We start from the raw sequence: 21,296 nt of genomic DNA, 5'->3' as shown, positions 1-21,296 counted from the left end.
GCCAGGCCCTAGACGTTCCCCGCCCGTTAAAGTAACCATGTATGTGGTTCAGGAAGCTGTGGGCTGGCCCTGTCCCTGGGCTCCTGTGAGCGAGGGTCTCGGCAGGTCTGCCTCCTGCGAACTGGGCTCACTCACGCCTCCGGGCTCAGCTGTCCTGTCTGCTGGCGGCAGAATGGCCTACGATGACCCGGTTAGGCTGCTGCCTCTGTCCCGGACCCAGCAGGCTAGCCCGGTCCTTCTAATGGCCCAGCAGGCTAGCCCGGTCCTTCTAATGGCTGTGGGAGAACACCAATGAAAGGAGAGGAAGCACTCAGGACCAGAGGGGCACATCCTGTCCCCAAAGCCAATCGCAAGGCCAGCCGGGATCAATGGACTAAGGAGCAGACCCCGCCTACTGATGGGAGAAGCTGGGAGAAACTGCCAGCAAAGGGCGTGGATAAGAGGAGAGGTTTTCTGGGTTAAGGGCCCACGTTCGTCACCACCGGGCTACCTGGAATTGAGGGCTGTAGGTCCACGTCACTCCCCTGAATTGCTATTTGTAAAAGCCTCCTATCTGTGCTGTGCTTTTCTGACATGACATTTCCATTTCATTCTTTTACTAGGCCTACAGAGCAAGGTAAAGACACGCAAAACAAGGGCACACTGCCTGATGATTCCTCTTCAAAACATCTGCGGAACCACGCGTCTGGCAATTAGCCACATGGTGATGTGGTTCCAACATTTCAAAACCCTCAATTTCAGCTCAAAGGCGCTAAGAAGCTAGTCAATATCATGTCAATCCACGGTGGTAAGTGGGAGCTGTTAACAAGGTACTGAATTAGCACACTTAAGTTTCCTGGTGGTACTTAGAAGGGAAGGTTGTGAGCTGAGTTACTCTCCCCTTTGAAAAATCAAATCGCTATCAAGTCCTTCTCACTCCTGTCTTAGGGAATTAACAACTATTTCCTCCAAGGCCCCCGGGGGTGAGTATGACGTCCTGGTGACAATATGATACTCCCCTTGGAGTCAGGCAGACCAGGCTCCGCACCCTGGTTACCACCCGCCTAGTGAGCGGTTTCAGGTGAGTCACCAGTACATCAAGGACTGTCTCCCGTCCGTAAAACTGGGACTAGCAGGCTCGCTACTTCCTTTGTCCCCTGGTGGGAGAGGGCACACGCTGCAAAAAGCCCTGCACGCAGTAACTGCTCAGTAAACACCCAGTCTGATTGGAGTCTTCCTTCAGGTGAGACTGGTAATCAGGACACACACAGGAATTTAAGGTGAGACAGAAAAAGTGGCGTTTAAACCATAAAACTGTGCTCCCAAGGCAACTTAGAAAGTATCCACTCCCTATCACTCATGGAAGAATTTCAGATTGGCCATCTTTCACATAATTTCTGGTTGCATTCCAAATTATGTAGAAATGAGTAAGAAGAAATCTCTCCCATCCCTGCCCCCATTCTCCCTTCTAACCTCAAAGAGAGGGTCCTCTCCCTTGTGCCCTCTGCTGTGGGTAGGACACGCCTGCCCAAGGACCAGTTACCTGTCCCTTCCAGTTCCCAACCTGTTCAAGACAGTTACCTGGGAAAGACCTACTCCAAGAACATACGGCGACAATGGAAGCGAAGGCAGTGAGGAGGGGCCCACGACGTCAGGGGGACAGCGTGGGAAGCCACACCAAAGCGATGAGGACAAAACTGGTGGCAGCCACACGGCTAAGAACCCAGACCCCGGAACGCCAGCCGACAAATGTGGGTCCTGGCTTCAGAGCGTGGCCTGGCCTGGCACCGCCAAGGAGGGTGGGGGCTCCAGGGTCCATGGCCCATGTTGCCACCAGCGTCAACGGTCCCCATCGAGGCGGGTTCTAAAGGCAGCGAAGGGATGCATCGGTGAACGCCCGCATCACCTGTTTCCCGTCCCCCTCCTCATTCTCTCACTGCTCATTCTCCATTCCCTCCTTGTGGTGTTCCCTTAAAAAATACATACATCTATGTATAAATGTAGATGTGTATGTCTATCTGTATATAGATACAAATCATGCATAATTCTGTCTCATTTTATTAGGGAGGATGCAGGCTGTATTTATCAAGGTGATATTGATGGAGCAAGTCTGTATTTTATTTAATCAACTCATTGATTTAACAAGAATTTGAATTCTCTCGCACAGAAAGTTTAGTTATAAATGAGCTGACCTGATGGAGAGGATTGGTAACACGGAGCTATGCAACAATGAAAGTTCCATTTTCATTTTTCTAAAAGAAAGATGTTTGCACAGTTTTATTCGTACTCATTTCTAAGAAAACCTCAAACTTTTTAATAAATATTCACTATATATTGTCTTTGACAACTTACAAAAATTCTAACATTGCATTTGGAAAACTCTGAGGATATATATATATATATATATATATATATATATATATATATAGTGGAGAGTCTATAATAACTGCAGGACTTCATTAAAATGAAATATTTTTTAAAATATATTTTTAGTGATTTCAAAGAGGAAGGGAGAAGGAGACTGAGAGAAACATCAATGATGAGAGAGAATCATTGACTGGCTGCCTCCTGCATACCCCCCACTGGGGTCACGCACATAACCCAGGCACAAGCCTTACCAGGAATCGAACCATCACCTCCTGGTTCATAGGTCGACGCCAGCTGGCACATTGAAATATTTTTGATAAACATCATATTAAAAGGTAAATTTCACTGCCGATATGAATGGTTACGAAGGTAAAACTGGAGTGTAGGCACCCAGCTGAAGGGAACAAGGTGAAAAGGTGGCAGGATTCGCAAATCACTTTTCTCGTAAAAACGCCCACTGTTCCAGAGTCCCTGAGTCCACACTCAGCACTTGCAGGAGGCTCTGCCATCCTCCCCGAAGGCCAGGCCTAGCCTAGCGCTTCTACGCCACAGCGCATCTGTGTGACACCGGGGCGGGGCGGGAGGCCGTCGAGGAAGATCCTGACTTGCTGTGTTGCTCTGGGCTCCAACACTCTGTGTAGTCTGATCGCCTGGCCTCACGGCCCTGTTTAGCTCTGCTCCGTCATTCCTGCCGCCATGACACTCCCGTGGCTCCTCAACACCCAACATTTCCCGGTCAGGAACCTGATTCTCCCGGGGCACCCATCTGCCCCCTGACTATCCCCTGGCTGTCCCTGTGCTGGGCAGCACCCTCGGCCTTGCCCTGAAAGGGCACCTTCCGTCAAAATCAGATGAGTCTGCACAGATTACGCTGGTGGATTGCTTTTGTTGGGCGACACAAAAAGGTTCTCGTACCTGCTAGCACTTTCCACGTGGATCGGGTTGGGAGGATTGTTCCAAACCTAAACCCCAGGAGCTGCTGAGGAAACACGGACAGAGGCAGCCAGACTCGAACCCTGACCCCTGACTCTGGCTGGTGCTTCGGGCTGGCCCTGTCCTGAAAGCGCGAGTCAGAGGGTGGACGATGTGGGCTCCAGCCTTAGACAGAACAGGGGAGTTTGAATCCTGGATTCCAGCACCACCTCTTCAGGGCCCTTGGGCAAATTACTTAATTTCTGTGAGCTCAATTTCTTAACTTGTGAAATGGATATAATACCTCCCAGCATTGTTGTAAAGAGGAAAAAAGTGGGATAATAAATGAAATCATTCATAAGCACCTAATAAATGATGGCTATTTTTTCTCATTATAGCAACTGACTGAAAGTTGCCCTTAATATCGAGCGGACTTCGGATGAAAATAGAAGGAATTATGGACGATGCCTTTGCAGAACAGAGTTCATAACTATAAATATTTGCATAGACATATATGCCTCTAAAGTCCCGAGGAACACAGAAAAAGACTGAATTTCTAAATTCCACGGATATGTATTAAAAATTATATGCACTGATCAACATGGTGTGAAGGGGCCGAAGAAACAGACCGGATTTTTCTGGGACGGTAATTTTGTTCGATGAATTATTTATAAGAAGAATGAAGTAGAAACAAAAGAAATATGAAAGCAGAAGGCTTACCTCATCAGTCATAATCTTTCAAACATCAGCAATGAAGTTATAATCATTTGCCACCTGCTGGGAGATCCACCAACAATGTAACATTGTGTCGTGTAAAATGTATCATAATGTGAAAGGAATTAATCCCCGGTGAGTTGCTAAGTGTCTGCCGTGAGTTCGCCCTAATTGTGGGTGTTTCTTGTCACAGCAAAGTAAAATTGCAGCGTTGGTTGAAAACAGACTTTGGGGGAGGGGCTTTGTCAAATGAGAACATTTTCAAGAAGATGTTCTTCTGTCCTCTGGAGCCTGGTGAGCAGTGAGTGCGATTATGGGACCACAGCCATCGAGGCTGTGTTTGCTCACAGGGAACCGGGCCCCGTGGCCTCAGGCGTGACACGGTGTGGCATCCCTCAGCAGTTATTGGGCCGATAAATACCCTCCCACGTGTCAGAGGGGCCATGGATGTTTCCTTTGTTTTTTGTTTGTTTTCGTTCTTCCTCGCCTGAGGATATGTTTCCCATTGATTTTTAGAGAGTGGAAGGGAGGGTGAGAGAGAGACATTGATGGTTGCCTCCCGCACCCCCCCAACCAGGGCCGGCTGGGGACCTAGCCTGCAAACCAGGTTCATGCCCTTGACCGGAATTGAACTCTAGACCCTTCAGTCCGAGGGCCAACGCTCTAATCACTGGTCCAAACCAGCTGGGGCAGATGTTTGCTTTGTGTAGTGAAAACCTAACAGGGGTCTTCAGTTATGGGGGTTCTTGCAGGCAGGGGTTCAGGGACCCAGCTCACCCATGGCTCAGCGATCCGCACCCCGGAGGGGACCCTGAGCCCGAGGTTGTTGTGACCGGGCTGGAGACAGGGGTCCTACCCCTGCTGCCATCCTGTCAGCTGCAACTTCGACGGCTACGGCACATGGAACAGGGGGCTGGGGTGGCGCCCGAGGCCTCCTCTGAGGAAGGGGAGCCGGGGAGGTGGCAGCGGGCCGGCGTCTGCCACACCAGGCAGCTGAGAGGGCCACCTGCCAATGGCAGGGCTTATTTTTTTTGACCCAAGACTTGCCTGTGACCTTCAAGGTTATAGAAGAAACAGGCATCATCTTATGTCAAAACGATCCCAAACGCTTCAAATTAAACACGGCGCCAGCCACCTTAGAAGTCCAGTGTCAGCCACAAGCACATCACTAAACGAGGCTTCCCTCCCTCTTTCACAGAATATGTGGGAATTTGATTATTACAGCCCAGTTATTTCTAAAAATGAGTAACACGTCCACGGGGCATTGCTGAAATGCACAGAGGCATGTTAATGGCCTATGAATATTCAAGCCCTCATTATGCCCGCAGTTTATAATGATCAAATTCCCTTGACGGAGATGTGCAGCGCCCAGTGAAGAAGGCATCCATTTACAAGCCATGCCCTGCGTGTTCGACCACTCGCTTCAGCTCTCGGCTCTGGCTCAGTCTCCCCACACTCGCTTTGGGGGACGCTAATATTGCCCCACTCCTTCCCCCGGGGGTGGTGTCCATTCCCCACTTGGAGGGGAGGACGTTCCTACCGGACGTCATGCAACTGACAAAAAACTCACCTGGAACTTGGTGAGGAGCAGGGACTGCGTGCCACAGGGAACACGCCTGGGGTGGGGGACAAAGGTCTGGGAAGTGAGGAGGGAGCCACTGAGAATCACCTTCCTCAGACACGCAGGCGCCCCTTTGTCTGACACGCAGACACACCTGGGACCAAGTCCGAGGACTTCTCCAAGCCCCCGGGTGAGACAGGTGCTGCAGAGGCCTGTGCCGTTCTCCTGGAGAGACCCAGGTGGGGGCCTCCCTGCACTGGGACCTGCAGCAGGAGACCCAGGTGGGGGCCTCCCTGCACTGGGACCTGCAGCAGGAGACCCAGGTGGGGGCCTCCCTGCACTGGGACCTGCAGCAGGAGACCCAGGTGGGGGCCTCCCTGCACTGGGACCTGCAGCAGGAGACCCAGGTGGGGGCCTCCCTGCACTGGGACCTGCAGCAGGAGACCCAGGTGGGGGCCTCCCTGCACTGGGACCTGCAGCAGGAGACCCAGGTGGGGGCCTCCCTGCACTGGGACCTGCAGCAGGAAGCGCATGGTGAGCAGGTGGCACCCGCATCCTCGCTCAGCGCAAACTCCACCCTCTCTAGGTTTTAATCTCCAGTTTCTTTCCTTTCCTTTCTTTTCATCAAGTCCAAAATTTCTTACGTCTTGATTTTTTTTTAACTTTTAAAAAATATATTTTCATTGATTACAGAGAGAAAGGAGAGGGAGGGAGAGAAACATCAGTGACGAGAGGGAATCATGGATCGGCGGCCTCCTGCACACCACACACTGGGGATGGAGCCCGCAACCCTGGGCCTGTGCCCTGACCGGGAATTGAACTGTGACCTCCTGGTTCACAGGTCAACGCTCAACCTCTGAGCCACCGCACCTGGGCCTTACAACTTAATTTTGATGAGAAGAAAACCTGAAGGACAACAAAGACTACCCAGAGAGCGAGGAACAAAAGGGAGGCTCCTCCTGCTCACGCACAGGAAACGCACGGGGTGCTCAGTGCTCTCCTTGAGGCAGACCCGCCAGGCTCCCGCACAGACACTGCGAGAAACTGCCAACCACGCAGCTGTGGACGGAGAAGGTCAGCGGGAAGGAGAACTCGAGGAAATAACTTAAAAACATGAGAAGAACAAAGGATTACCTTTTGGATTTCACGAGCTTTGGGGGCAGGTAGAAAAGGGTGAGTGCCCTGCAGAGAAAGGGCGGATGCCGCCGCAGGCAAGGTAAGTACCCAGCAGGCCTACCTGGGAGAGGCGGCCGCTCCAGGCGCCCTGCCGTGGCCTGGGCAGGTGAGGGTCTCCCCTCCCGCCTTGGAAAACAAGCGCCTGTGAGGTACGGCACAGCCGAGAGCAGGGCAAGGAGGGGCGCTGTCCATGGAGCCGGCACAGGGCACAGCTCAATATGGAAATTACAGTAAGATGCCACCTGTGCCCACAGCAGGTGGGTTCACCTTTATGAAGCATGTGCTCTGGGGGAAGGCACAGTGCAGAGTTTCCATGTGTTAACACACTTAATGCAACAACCTTACACGTTTGGGTGCCGTTATCGTCATCGGTTTGCAAATGATCAAACTGAGACGGGCATAGGCTGTGCATTGTCCTTGGGAGGAGATTTTCTTAAATTTTATTCATTTTTATTCCTCACCCAAGGATATTTTCTCCATTGATTTCTAGAAGGTTTCCTAGAAGGTGGGAAGGAGAGAGGGAGAGGAGAGGTGACGGAAAGGAGGAAAGGAGGGGGAGAGAGACAGACAGAGACAGACAGACAGACACATCCATTGCTTGCCTCCCACACATGCCCCAACCAGGAACCTGCAGCCTAGGTACATGCCCTTGACCAGGAATGGAACCTGCAACAACCCTCTGGTCTGCAGGCCAACCTCCAACCACCGAACCAAACTGGCCAGGGCACTGGCAGTAGCTTTCATTTACTTATTTTTTATTATTATTATTACTGATTTCAGAGAGAAAGGGAGAGGGAGAGAGAGACAGAAACAGCAATGATGAGAGAGAATCACTGACCAGCTGCCTCCTGCACGCCCCCGACTGGGGATCGAGCCTGTAACCCGGGTATGTGGCCTGACTGGGAATCAAACCATGACCTCCTCATTCATAGGTGGATGCTCAACCACCGAGCCAAACTGGCCATAGCGTTTAAATCACACTGACAAGTATTTAATGCACAGTAGAGCCCAGGGCTTGGGCTGCCGGGCAGACTGACATTCTCATGACACCTCAAGTTTAAGTTGGTGAAACTTTCCAGAGTGCTCGTGACAGTGTGGATGCCGAGGTTCAAGCCCACAAAATCCTCCCCTCTGGGATCTGTACCGAAGAAACCATCAGAGGTCAGGTGTACAAGGTTGTTCAGTGGAGTGTTGTAGGTAACAGCTTCACAACCAAATACTCAACCAAAGGGGTTTGTTACGCAAATGAAATCCTAAACACCATTTAGGATAATTATTAAGAAGACTGTATGGAATAAGGTGGGGGAAGGGCCATGATATAATGAAGCAAATCAAAACAGGACTCAAAACATTAAATGCTATCGATATAAAACTTTGACTTTACACATTTTGTAACTGCACACACACACAGTAACACACACTGAACATAAAGGAAGGAAACCAAACTTTAACAGAGACGAGTGGTTAGAAAGTATGTTTTCATTTTCTCCTGTTCTGTATAATTTTTACACTGAGAACATTAATTTTTAATTGTAAAAGGGGCAGATAATATCCTCCATGTGCACTGAAGAGTGTTTGACTCCAAAGCAGGTGGAGGCGGGGAGCGTCCACATCCTCACAAAGACAGCTGTTCCACCTCGGTCTCCTCTGCGTTAATGAGTCAACATCCCCCCGCAGATGTGCAAACGAGACCTGGATGGACGAGCTCACTGCTCGCCGCCACACATAGTAACCTCCGGTGTTTAAGGTGACCTGCCCTTAGGAGAAAAGACCATCGCAGGCACCATTTCTGGTCAAATCCTGAAGTTACAGTTTCAGAATTTTCCTAGCACTGTTTTCCTGCCTTCACAGATCATCTGGGACAGGATGACGCCTGGTCTCCTGTCACTGCTGCCAGCGCTCCAGGGCGGCCCCAGGCTTCTGGAAGGTTCCTGTCCCCTGTGAAGGGCTGGAGACAGCACCAGGGAGGAGCCGATCAGCCAGCAAGTCTTTCTTCTGAGCCTGACTCCACGTATCCCCATCCTATTCTTTATGCACCTGCTGACTCAGTTCTCTCCCAAACCTCTGACCTCTGACCTCTGCACAGGGCTCCCAGCGGGCCCCCCAGGGCGATGGCATGGAGGCACCCTCTCTAAGGGGTGCCCTCGCTCAGTATTGTGATGATGGATTAACAAGCGCAGGCGGCATCGCAAGTGCTGGGCGCTGTTCTAACTTTTCCAGAGACCAAGCCTACCTAAGCCTCCGGTCAGTTCTCTGGGGTGGACGATACTGTTATCAAACGGACTTTAAAATGGGACACCTGAGGGGGAGGCTAAGTGACTCGTCCAAAGGCTCAGAGCTCACAGGACGGAGCCGGGTGAGCCGCGGGGAGGGCGGGGCCAGGGGACACGCCACCGGCACCTCCACAGGAAGGCGGCCGGAAGGCGGCCGGGCCTCACCTGGGCTCGCCAAGCCCGCCCGCCCGGCCTGTGCGGCTGATTCTCGCAGGGACGACACTGCCTCTTTCCAGCTTGGCTTCATGTACAGCCTCACCTGCACAGCGGTTCATATCACTATCGGTGACATACTTTCCAGCTTGGCTTCATGTACAGCCTCACCTGCACAGCGGTTCATATCACTATCGGTGACATACTTTCCAGCTTGGCTTCATGTACAGCCTCACCTGCACAGCGGTTCATATCACTATCGGTGACATACTTTCCAGCTTGGCTTCATGTACAGCCTCACCTGCACAGCGGTTCATATCACTATCGGTGACATACTTTCCAGCTTGGCTTCATGTACAGCCTCACCTGCAGAGCGGTTCATATCACTATCGGTGACATACTTTCCAGCTTGGCTTCATGTACAGCCTCACCTGCACAGCGGTTCATATCACTATCGGTGACATTCTTTCCAGCTTGGCTTCATGTACAGCCTCACCTGCACAGCGGTTCATATCACTATCGGTGACATACTTTCCAGCTTGGCTTCATGTACAGCCTCACCTGCACAGCGGTTCATATCACTATCGGTGACATACTTTCCAGCTTGGCTTCATGTACAGCCTCACCTGCACAGCGGTTCATATCACTATCGGTGACATACTTTCCAGCTTGGCTTCATGTACAGCCTCACCTGCACAGCGGTTCATATCACTATCGGTGACATACTTTCCAGCTTGGCTTCATGTACAGCCTCACCTGCACAGCGGTTCATATCACTATCGGTGACATACTTTCCAGCTTGGCTTCATGTACAGCCTCACCTGCAGAGCGGTTCATATCACTATCGGTGACATTCTTTCCAGCTTGGCTTCATGTACAGCCTCACCTGCACAGCGGTTCATATCACTATCGGTGACATACTTTCCAGCTTGGCTTCATGTACAGCCTCACCTGCACAGCGGTTCATATCACTATCGGTGACATACTTTCCAGCTTGGCTTCATGTACAGCCTCACCTGCACAGCGGTTCATATCACTATCGGTGACATACTTTCCAGCTTGGCTTCATGTACAGCCTCACCTGCAGAGCGGTTCATATCACTATCGGTGACATTCTTTCCAGCTTGGCTTCATGTACAGCCTCACCTGCACAGCGGTTCATATCACTATCGGTGACATACTTTCCAGCATGGCTTCATGTACAGCCTCACCTGCACAGCGGTTCATATCACTATCGGTGACATACTTTCCAGCTTGGCTTCATGTACAGCCTCACCTGCAGAGCGGTTCATATCACTATCGGTGACATTCTTTCCAGCTTGGCTTCATGTACAGCCTCACTGCACAGCGGTTCATATCACTATCGGTGACATACTTTCCAGCTTGGCTTCATGGACAGCCTCACCTGCACAGCGGTTCATATCACTATCGGTGACATACTTTCCAGCTTGGCTTCATGTACAGCCTCACCTGCACAGCGGTTCATATCACTATCGGTGACATACTTTCCAGCTTGGCTTCATGTACAGCCTCACCTGCACAGCGGTTCATATCACTATCGGTGACATACTTTCCAGCTTGGCTTCATGGACAGCCTCACCTGCACAGCGGTTCATATCACTATCGGTGACATACTTTCCAGCTTGGCTTCATGGACAGCCTCACCTGCACAGCGGTTCATATCACTATCGGTGACATTCTTTCCAGCTTGGCTTCATGTACAGCCTCACCTGCACAGCGGTTCATATCACTATCGGTGACATACGCGCTCACGCAAATTCGCACTCTGAATAAAACCACTCGAAAGGGGATTTTGGAAAGAGATGAAAGGATGAGTAACTCTCACTGGAATCCTGTGCCTGGACCCTCAGTGATCTGAGTCCGTTTTATGCTGAGATGGGCGAGGGCTCATCTGCACCAGGTCGCGATGTCAGCTACTTAACCCGATGTTAACACAGGAAACATTCAAACCTGTAAAGAATTTTTGTGAGTTTATTTGAGCCAAACTGTCGACAATTTCCGGGGAGCAGAAACTCAACAGACTGAGATAATGCTCCAGAGAATGGCAGTTTCTCACCTTGTCTTATACATTACAATCAAAAGAGGAGAGGTAAGCGAGTTACATGAAATCCACTGGTGACAGGTTATGGAGGCAGGAGAAAGCAAAGAGGGGAAACCTGGGGTTGGATAAAAAGTGAAATGATAGATATATACTTCTTTTACACAGGTGAGTGCAGGAGAGTTAACAGTCGACAATTAACAGGACAACAATAACAACGAGGGAATTGGTGGTCTGTACCCTGGGGGACTGGTTGTGCCCTGAGGGGTCTGGAGAAAGGGAAGTTACAAGTTACCCTGACATCCCACAGGTATGTTATCTTAGATGCAAAAACACAACAGGCTCAGTAAAGATTGAAGTCCATCTTTGTCAGGGAAGATACCAGCCTAGGAGATGACTACCCACTATAGACTGCTTTTTAATTTAAAAAGTTTTAATTTCAGACCACCCTTTGTGGTTACTTTAGGTCTCCGTGTTAGCAAGACCGCCACACAGGCCTTCCCTGAGCTCGTCAGGTTAGTATGTGGCTCCTTTTCGTCTACACCATTGGTTCTCAATCTGTGGGTCGCGACCCCTTTGGCGGTCGAACGACCCTCTCACAGGGGTCGCCTAAGACCATCCTGCATATCAGATATTTACATTACGATTCATAACAGTAGCAACATTACAGTTATGAAGTAGCAACGAAAATAATTTTATGGTTGGGTCACAACATGAGGAACTGTATTTAAAGGACCAGAAGGTTGAGAACCACTGGTCTACACCAATCACTTATTAACTCATAACAGACCCACAAGGCAGTGCTATTGCTACTCCCATTTCACAGATGAGGAAACAAAACACATGTCCATTAGCCCTTAGCCACCTCCCCAGGGCTCACTCCTGTCCCCATGTGAACCATGAATGACGGGTAATATTTGCAGGTTGATATTTTGTGCTATAGACGTATTTTCCAAGTCCCTGGTTCTGTAACCCTTTGTTTAGCTTTCGCATTAACACAGCCTAAAATCCTCCGTATCATTTAGGGAATGGGTTATTCTTGTTGTGTTTTGTAGAAAAACAGATGAATTAGAAGATAAAATGTTCAGGCGTGTTGCCTCCTGGTTGACAAGCCCAATGAAGCCACCAGGCGACCTGTCACTCAGGGTCAGTGAGACCTCAGAGATTCCCACCAGCAAGACTTCAAAGGCTCCCAGTCCTGGCTCTGCCCTTGCAGTGCAGCGTGAATCTCTGTTTTGAGAAGCCTGCTGCTCTTGATGTTCTTATGACTTCCTTGAACTCATCAACAACTTAGAGATCAAAGATTCCGAAGAGACATTCCTTCTCTTTTCCAGTCCACGGTGGAAACTCATGTAAACTACATTTGTCAATTAAAAAAGCCAAGCCGCTCCAGCTGTGGATCTACATTGGGAAACATTTCATTTTGATCTGGGGTTCATGACGCCAACACTGAACTCTCCCCCCCCCCCCCCCTTTACTCACTACTTCAATATGTATTTTAAGCACCTAATGTGTGATAAAATCCAAACTCAGACCAGAGAAACAGCTACAGGGAGCTGAGGTTTGAAGAGGTGTGATTAACAGGGCTGTTCTCAATAATTAGCAAACAAAAGGCAGGGAGTGAGGCCATTCTGCAAATGCAAAGCCATTCACAGCAACTGTGAGACTGTGAGATGCTGGGCAGATGGATAAAAGATGGCCCTGGCCTAGGGGGGTCAGCTGGACAACTGAGCACTTGATTAGATACAGTGTTACAACAGGTGTGCAGCTGCAGGGTGTGTGTGAGGAGCAGGCCCAGGTGTGGGTGCTGGGCTGCAGGGTGTGTGTGAGGGGCAGGCCCAGGTGTGGGTGCTGGGCTACAGGGTGTGTGTGAGGGGCAGGCCCAGGTGTGGGTGCTGGGCTGCAGGGTGTGTGTGAGGGGCAGGCCCAGGTGTGGGTGCTGGGCTGCAGGGTGTGTGTGAGGGGCAGGCCCAGGTGTGGGTGCTGGGCTGCAGGGTGTGTGTGAGGGGCAGGCCCAGGTGTGGGTGCTGGGCTGAGGGTGTGTGTGAGGGGCAGGCCCAGGTGTGGGTGCTGGGCTGCAGGGTGTGTGTGAGGGGCAGGCCAAGGTGTGGGTGCTGGGCTGAGGGTGTGTGTGAGGGGCAGGCCCAGGTGTGGGTGCTGGGCTACAGGGTGTGAGGGGCAGGCCCAGGTGTGGGTGCTGGGCTGAGGGTGTGTGTGAGGGGCAGGCCCAGGTGTGGGTGCTGGGCTACAGGGTGTGTGTGAGGGGCAGGCCCAGGTGTGGGTGCTGGGCTACAGGGTGTGTGTGAGGGGCAGGCCCAGGTGTGGGTGCTGGGCTGAGGGTGTGTGTGAGGGGCAGGCCCAGGTGTGGGTGCTGGGCTACAGGGTGTGTGTGAGGAGCAGGCCCAGGTGTGGGTGCTGGGCTGAGGGTGTGTGTGAGGGGCAGGCCCAGGTGTGGGGGCTGGGCTGCAGGGGTGTGTGTGGGTGGGTGGGTGTGTGTGTGTGTGTGTGTGTGTGTGTGGAGCAGGCCCAGGTGTGGGTGCTGGACTACAGGGTGTGTGTGAGGAACAGGCTTCTACAGCCACATCCTCACACACGGCAGCTACTGGCCTTCTCTCCTCAACAAGGTGGACTTTAAAACAAGCGGGTGGAGCATCTCAGAGATCGTCTGTGCAGGAGGGTCAGAGGCTCAGCACCCTCAGAAACCTGGGAGACGATTGGTGCCAACAGGAAGATTCATTTGTACGATATGCAATTAATAATGATGAAGCTGACATTTTACTTCTTGAAATTATTTTGAAAATGAGGAGTGACTCATTCATTTTTCAGTGAATTTTTATGACTCGTATGTTACCTGCCAGGTTCAGCCTGAGCAGGAGTGATGGAAAGACAGCTGCTGCCCTGGGGGAGGGCAGAATCCCAGGGTGACCCCCAATGAGGCAGCCCTGGCAGACCTCCTCCCGGTGGGGGTCCTGTCACCTGCTGATACGCTGCCGGGATCCAGCCCCAGCGGGTCCAGGGATCCCCAAAGGTGTGGACGGAGTTGGCGAAGAAGGAATGACATGGAGACAGTGATCAGTTGATCAGCAGCCTAGCCAGGATCTCTAGCCAGGATCTCCAGCCAAGCTCTGGTCTGGATCTCCAGAGAGGTTCTGCTTAGGATCTCCAACCAGGTTCTGTAGCCATGTTCCCTTGCTAGGTTCTCCAGCCAGGTTCAGTCACCAGGTTCTAGTCAGGTTCAGTCCAGGATCTTTTGCCATGTTCTCTCGCTAGGTTCTGTCTCTAGGTTCTGAGGCCAGTTTCTGTCCAGGATCTTTTGCCATGTTCTCTCCAGCGAAGTTCTTCTGTCTCTAGAGAACGTTCTGTGTAGGTTCTGTGCCTCCTGGTTCTGTCTTCTTCTGGTTCCGTATTCTAAGTTCTGTGTCTTGCTGTCTTATTACATCTGTATTTATACCAGTTGATTCAATCCTATCAATCTCTATTACAAAGGTTAGGGCGTTTCTTATCTCCATTCCAGGGAGTAAAGATTATGTAGCTTAAGCATGATTGTTCATAGTTAAAGTGATTAATTACCCGCCTGGCACTTAGTTGAGGGGTTTTATTCCCTCCCTAACTTCAGGGGAAACAACCTTTCTCAGAGAGGAGACCTTGGTTAAAACACATAGTGCCAAGAAGGTGAGCAAACATTTTAAGAACAGTATGCCATATATGCCAGGTCCCTTGAAATAGCAAGCATGGACCGGCTCCCGGCAATACGCTGAGGTCACACCGGCGATGAGATTATTCATCCCTGTCTTTGAGCTAAGCAACAGGGAGAGGATGCTGGGCCTCCCTCTCGGGGGAGGTGCAGCTGTGAATGGCTGGGTAGAGGGCAGCCTCCTGGAGCCAAGGACCTGAGTCCCACAAGCACAGGACCTGACCTCTGCCCCTTTTCCGAATGAGACTGGAGAGAACCCTGTGCTCAGCTGAGCGTGGCCCCAGCAGACACTGGGACGCAGGCTCCTGAGACCCAGCGGAGGATCCCGCCGTTTCCTCACCCAGGGAAGCTCTGGGTAATAAATAGATGTTGATTTAACCGCCCGGCTGGCAGCACTTTGTTCCACGGTGGTGACAAGCTAATACAACCTGCCTGCCAGGCTCCATGAAGGACGTCGCCAGCCTCCACATGGCCCCTTTCTTCTGCCATCCCCTCGCCCTTCACGCCTGAGATTGGATTTCCCGGCCTCTGTGAGAAAGGTGTCGGGAAGGTGAGCAGAAAGAGGACACCCCGGAGGCAGGGGGAGAAATACACGGGCTCATCAGACGGAAGGAAATGGAGTCACGACCTCATTTCCCCAGGATGACGTGCGGGCTCCGGGGTGATCAATAGGGACCCTCACAGCCATCAGCTCGAGAAATGCAGAACCAGGAGGGAGGGCGGAGGTCGTGGGGGATCAGCAGTCCCCCAGGGGCCTGGGTTCCAAATAAACGCAGTGACCAACTCTCAGGGCCGTGGGTGCCAGGAGGTGGGCTCCCTGCGCCAAGGGACCCGGGCGGAGAAGCGCAAGGCCCTCTCCCTGCCAGTATAAGCTGGGCGGGCGGGGATGGCCACAGGAACAGAGGAAACCGGTGGGCACTCAGCACAAGAAGCAATTTCTCCTCCGAGTGTGAGACGTGTCTTTTCTCGCAGAAACCCCCTTTATCAGGGAGGCTCGCAGCAGACCTCAGTTCTCGGGGGCAAGATGCTCATTAAAAAGCAGGCCGTGCGCAGCGTTTTCATCTTGGAAGGGCTTGAAGTGTTAATGACCCTGCTTCCGACCAGTGAGCCTGGCATCTCTCTGATCTGGTGGGTGTGGGCACGAGAGTCGGAGACAGAGGCCAGGCGCCCGCCCTTGGCTGAGCAGAGGCGGACGCTCCCAACAGGCTATTACCTGCTCGCCGGCCGCGGCCAGGGGCCTATTTATAGGAGAATGACAGTCCACTTCTGGGAGAGTGATCCTCTCCTAAAAACCTCACTTGTCTCCTCCCCCCGCCCCGCCCCCATTCTCTTTCCATTGCTTCCGAAAATTACCTGGACTTGCAAATCCCCGGAGGAGAGCATGCCCTCCTCCTGCTCCTCTCAGTGGCGACACCTGCAGCCCTAACTAAAGAGGACAAGGCGCCCTGAGCCTATCGCTCACCCGCTAATCTCAGATCCCAGGCTCCTGTGAAATCACACCCTGGCTTAGCACCTGCCTCCTGTCTTCAGAGTCTCCTTGAACACTGATAAGAAAACTCCCAAAGATAACCCGGTTCAGAAGAAAACAATTACCCGCCCTACGATAGTGCTGAGAAAAGTGCAACTAAGAAGTATGCCCAGTGCCTTCCTTTGATAATTGTTACAATTGCAAAAAAAAAAAAAAATGTATGTTCACATAAATGTGAAATCTCAGCCTTTGTGTGGAAGTCCGATGAGGGGGAACTGTGCGGGGAGATGTTGGGAGAGAGAGAATGTGGGCGAACAAGTGAGTGAGTAAACAAGTAAGTCTGAGATAGTCCTTGCCTTCCAGAGTTCATCATCTCCTGGACAGAGAGACGGATGGGGAAGAATTCTGAGACTTCATTAGCGAGACCTGCTCTGAAACAGTCCTCCAGGCAGTTACATTGGTCCTGGTGGAGAAACCTGGGAGACTTCTTGGAGGAGGTGTATCTTTCTGTTTTCAAGGAAAGATGCTCATTAATTTAGAATTCAGACAAGGTCTGTAGGAACTGTCCTTCGTGTCAACTGCATGTCAGATTCTGTGCTGGGCGCTTTAAGCTTTTATTTTGAGATAATTGTAGATTTACATACATTTGTAAAAAAAATAATAGAGAGACTACATACCCTTTACTGGTTCCTGCAGTGACAACACCTTGCATAACTACAGTGCAGCATTGCAGCGGGAAATGGACCCATTTCTCCATTATCCATGCACCTGTGCATGTGCCTATGTCCACTTGGGTCTGGGTAACTATCACACATGTACATGTGTGTGAGCATCACCACAGTCATGTTATGGAACTCCTGGTGCTTTCCTGTGTGTTCATGTTAACCCTTACAGATGGTGTGCACTGAGCCTGACCATGTGCCACCTCAGCACCAGGCACCCTGGCATTGTCACCTGGTCTCTGGGGCACACACGGGCAGGGCCCCACTGCTTCATCCCTGGCCTCCCCTGGGGAACGATCAGGTTCCCCCCACCCCCACCACTGGGCTCTGTTCTCAGGGGATGACTCCTCATCTAAGTGCCAAGACTGAGCAAAGGACTCAGACGGGCACAAACTCCATTTGGTCATCTCTAGAACGACCAGAAATGTAATATGCCACTGCTAATGATTATAACCTGGGTTATTTAGCTGAGAGCCATATACATTTTATAAGGCAATAAATCTTTTTAAATGTTCCCTGGAGTGTCAATTGATTCATTAACTCATAATAAATGCTTTAAAAATGTAAATTAAATAATAACCAGAAACACCTCAGCTAGATGCCACCAGAATACCTATCCCATACTTCTGGGAGAGACCCGGATTTCCTCTTCCTTTTAAAGCAGTTGCTCATAAACACAAAGTCAAGGACTATGACAGCTTGGGAAATTAAATTCTAGCCCAAAACGATTCATCTTAAAGAATTCACATCAGAGTCTTTGGTAAGAAGGTGCCCACTCTGAACAGCGACTTGGCAATCCTTCAAAGGTGCCCACTCAACCTGCTCACCCAGGAACTACCTGAGGAAAACTCAGAAAGGCCGTCAAAGACACCCACATGGCTCCATCTACATGGGCAAGTGTCTGAATCCGCTTCTACTTTCATTTGAAGGAATATTCAGAAATTTCCAGTGGTATTTTTTTTTAAATATTTAATTACATGGGAAAATGCAGAGAATGTATCATCAATGGATCTTGTTGTAACATTGATCCGTTTGAAAAGTCAAACCATATTTCTAGCTCCATCCCAACTTTACAAAAATAGATGTTATAGAGAAACAGACCAAAGGAAGTTTACTACATATTAAGTGTGGCTATATCCATGTGGTAGTAGAATGAATCATTTTTATTTTCTCTCCTTTGGGGAGTTCTGTGACAATTTTTTAAATTTTTACAATTTCTCCCAAATTGATTAGGTTTCTATTTTGGGGAAATAAACTTGTTCTTACAGGAGATGGGGGTGGAGAAGGAGAGAGAGAAGCAACTTACTCACCGAGCACAGAATTTAATGCGGAAAATTCCAGCCCCCAGAGACCTTCAATCCCCGATGCTCAGAGCAGCTCACTCCCCCATCGAAAAACACAGCGCAGCAGAGTCGTGTTCACACAGGGCGAAAGAAAGATGAACACTCGCTGAGGAAGCCCAAGAAAATACAACACTGCTCCACTTGAAAACAAGCCCAAAAGCTCAGCGTCTGTTACGTTAATTCATCAGCTGGGCTGAAACAGGCTGTTGTATCTGAAGTGTTTGGGTTCTACTGCCATTGGACTCATTCTGTAAGAGCATCAATAGCCTATGTATTTCAGGACAGCTTTACTCCCATTGGATTCATACTATGAGAGCATCACTAACCTATATCGGGAGAACTTTACCCCCATTCCAGCACATGATGGACATCATTTACTTTCAATCCTTTATTTTCGAAGATTTGACTTGTTCCATAAGTAGAATGTACGTTCCAAAATCAATACAGCAGCTAGATTTCAACAGGTGCCTACACAAAGCCCCTGCAAATCTGAATTTCTGAGGCAGAAACAAATGTGGATAGCTTGCAGGTCTAAAGAGGGAGCTACTGACTAAGAGGCTGCAATTTCTCAAAATGAAGGAGGATGCTTCTCCGTTCACACGGAAGCCCTTGTTCGTGTCACTAATGGAATCTGATTCTATTGGTTCTTGATTGAAAACGAGTAGGTCTCGGCGAGTCGCCTCAGCACTAACATCTGGGCTGGGTTTTCAGAGCTGGAAAGAGAGAATCCCAGGCGAGGGTCTCAGCCCAGGAGGGCCAGTGCACCCCAGCGCCTGCAGGGCCCCACCCCACAGATTCACTGCCGAGGATGCCAGGCTGCTGGGACAGGAAGCCCATGGAACTAGCTGTCAGCACAGTGTAAGGACCAATCACCAACACAGAACATTATCCTATTAAAGAACCTTATCCAAGTTGCTTCCTAGGGAAACACATGTTATTAAGTGGATTAGCTAGACTCCGGCTCGTGAAATACTTGGCATGGTTGGGTGGAAAAACCATAGTTTGCTGCATCTTTGAAAAGTAAGTCATTCTTTTACTTTGATCATGGTAATCCCGTTACGGAAAACTTCAAAACCCTCACTGACGTTAAACCAGGGAGCAAAAGTGTGCTCATCAGCCTGTCTTCCCTCCAGTCCCTGTGAGGTGCATGGGTGTGCATAAACACACACCCGCCCGCCCACAGTCTGTGAGGAGCTTTGGGTTCACCTCCAATTGCTGTAATTAATTTATTCTCGCTCCAAACACTAATGTGTTCACCTGAGAGTGAAGGCTTCATTTGCCCAGCCCCGCAAATCACCCTGCCTGCTCTACCACATTAGAAAGCCTAATTTACAATTAATATGTATGCGTTCCCCTCCGTCATTTAAATATGCAAAAATAAGCTCCTTCTCAGTGATGAAGAGCTGAGCAGTGGTTTGAATGCCTCATTTGCATTTTCTGTCAATCTTCCCTAGGCCTATTTTTCTTCCTTTCACCGTCACTCCGAGAACTGGGCAGCCATCTGAGAACTAAGCTATGCTCTCCACAAGGTCTGAGTGTCAAAGATCTACACCTTCCACCACTTTCTCTTTTCATTCTTTATTGTTGAAAATATTACACATGTCCCTCTTTCCCCCCATTGTCTTCTCCCAGTCTGCCCCGGCCCCCCAGCCCCAGCCTTTATCCCCGCCCCCCCCCCCCCCCCACTGTCTGTGTCCATTGGTTATGCATATATGCATACACGTTCTTTGGTTGAGCTCTTAATCCCCCCGCCCATCCTCCCCTGCCTTCCCTTTAGGTTTGATGGTCTGTTCGATGATCCTGTGCCTCTTTATGTATTTTTTGTTCGTCAGTTTATGTTGTTCATTCTATTCCACAAATGAGCGAGATCATGTGACGCTTATCTTTCTCTGATTGGCTTACTTCTCTGAGCATAATGCTCACATCCATGCTGTTGTAATGCTAAGGGTTTCTTCTCTTTTTACAGCAGCGCAGTGTTCCATGGTGTAGATGTACCACAGGGTTTTAATCCACTCATCTGCTGATGGGCACTCAGCACCTCCCACCGCTTCCAATCACCGTTTCCTCAACGTCTGTGACTCGCTACCAGCGGTTACTTTTTAACCCTGACTGTGGCCGGGCACTCCTCTATGGTATTCACACCCTCAGACTCATGCAATCCTCGCCAGGACACGTGAGGGGACACACTGTGTGCCGTGTCAGAGCTCAGGGGACCGAGACCCTGAGAGGGCGAGGACCTGGCCAGTGTCTGTGGGTGAGGAAAGGGGGAGACAGGATGAGCACCAGTTGGTCGGTCTCTGTACCACACACACCTGACCCTGCACTGCCGGCCCAGCTTGCACACAGACCTGCTGGCTGGAGAGAAACCTTCCCCCTTCAGTCGAAAACTGGCTGTAACACTTTCATTCTGCAAAGGCAGCTGCTGTGGCTGCCTCTGTGGCTTCATGTCCCAATTCTACAAACAATCGGCTGACCACATGGTTGCAAAAACACGCTGGTGGGCAACATTTATCCACAGAATCCTGTTACATCCGGAGAAATGACACAGCAACGGGGTTGATTTGCCCAGAAAAGCATCCACCTCGATGCGCGCTCCCTGGTCGTGGCGTGAGCCCGGCTGCATCCTCACCAGATAAACGTCCCGTCTGACAAGAAGCCATGCAGCTGCCCAGCACCTGGCTGCGCACCTGCGCATAGCCCTCCTGGTTTCAGCACACGCATTCTCACAGCCCCTCGGCCGGCCACAGAAAGCTACCACCCACCTGTGCGATAAGAGTAAACCCGGCTGACTGTCAGTGGGAAAAGCCATTTAAAATCTGTTAAAGGAATAAACATATACCAGTCTAACCAAGATGGAAAATAGATCTTCAGTCGA

Source organism: Myotis myotis, unplaced genomic scaffold, assembly GCF_014108235.1.
Source record: "Myotis myotis isolate mMyoMyo1 unplaced genomic scaffold, mMyoMyo1.p scaffold_m19_p_13, whole genome shotgun sequence".
In the NCBI taxonomy this organism is placed as follows: Eukaryota; Metazoa; Chordata; class Mammalia; order Chiroptera; family Vespertilionidae; genus Myotis; species Myotis myotis.
Note: the sequence above shows the minus strand (reverse complement) of the source record.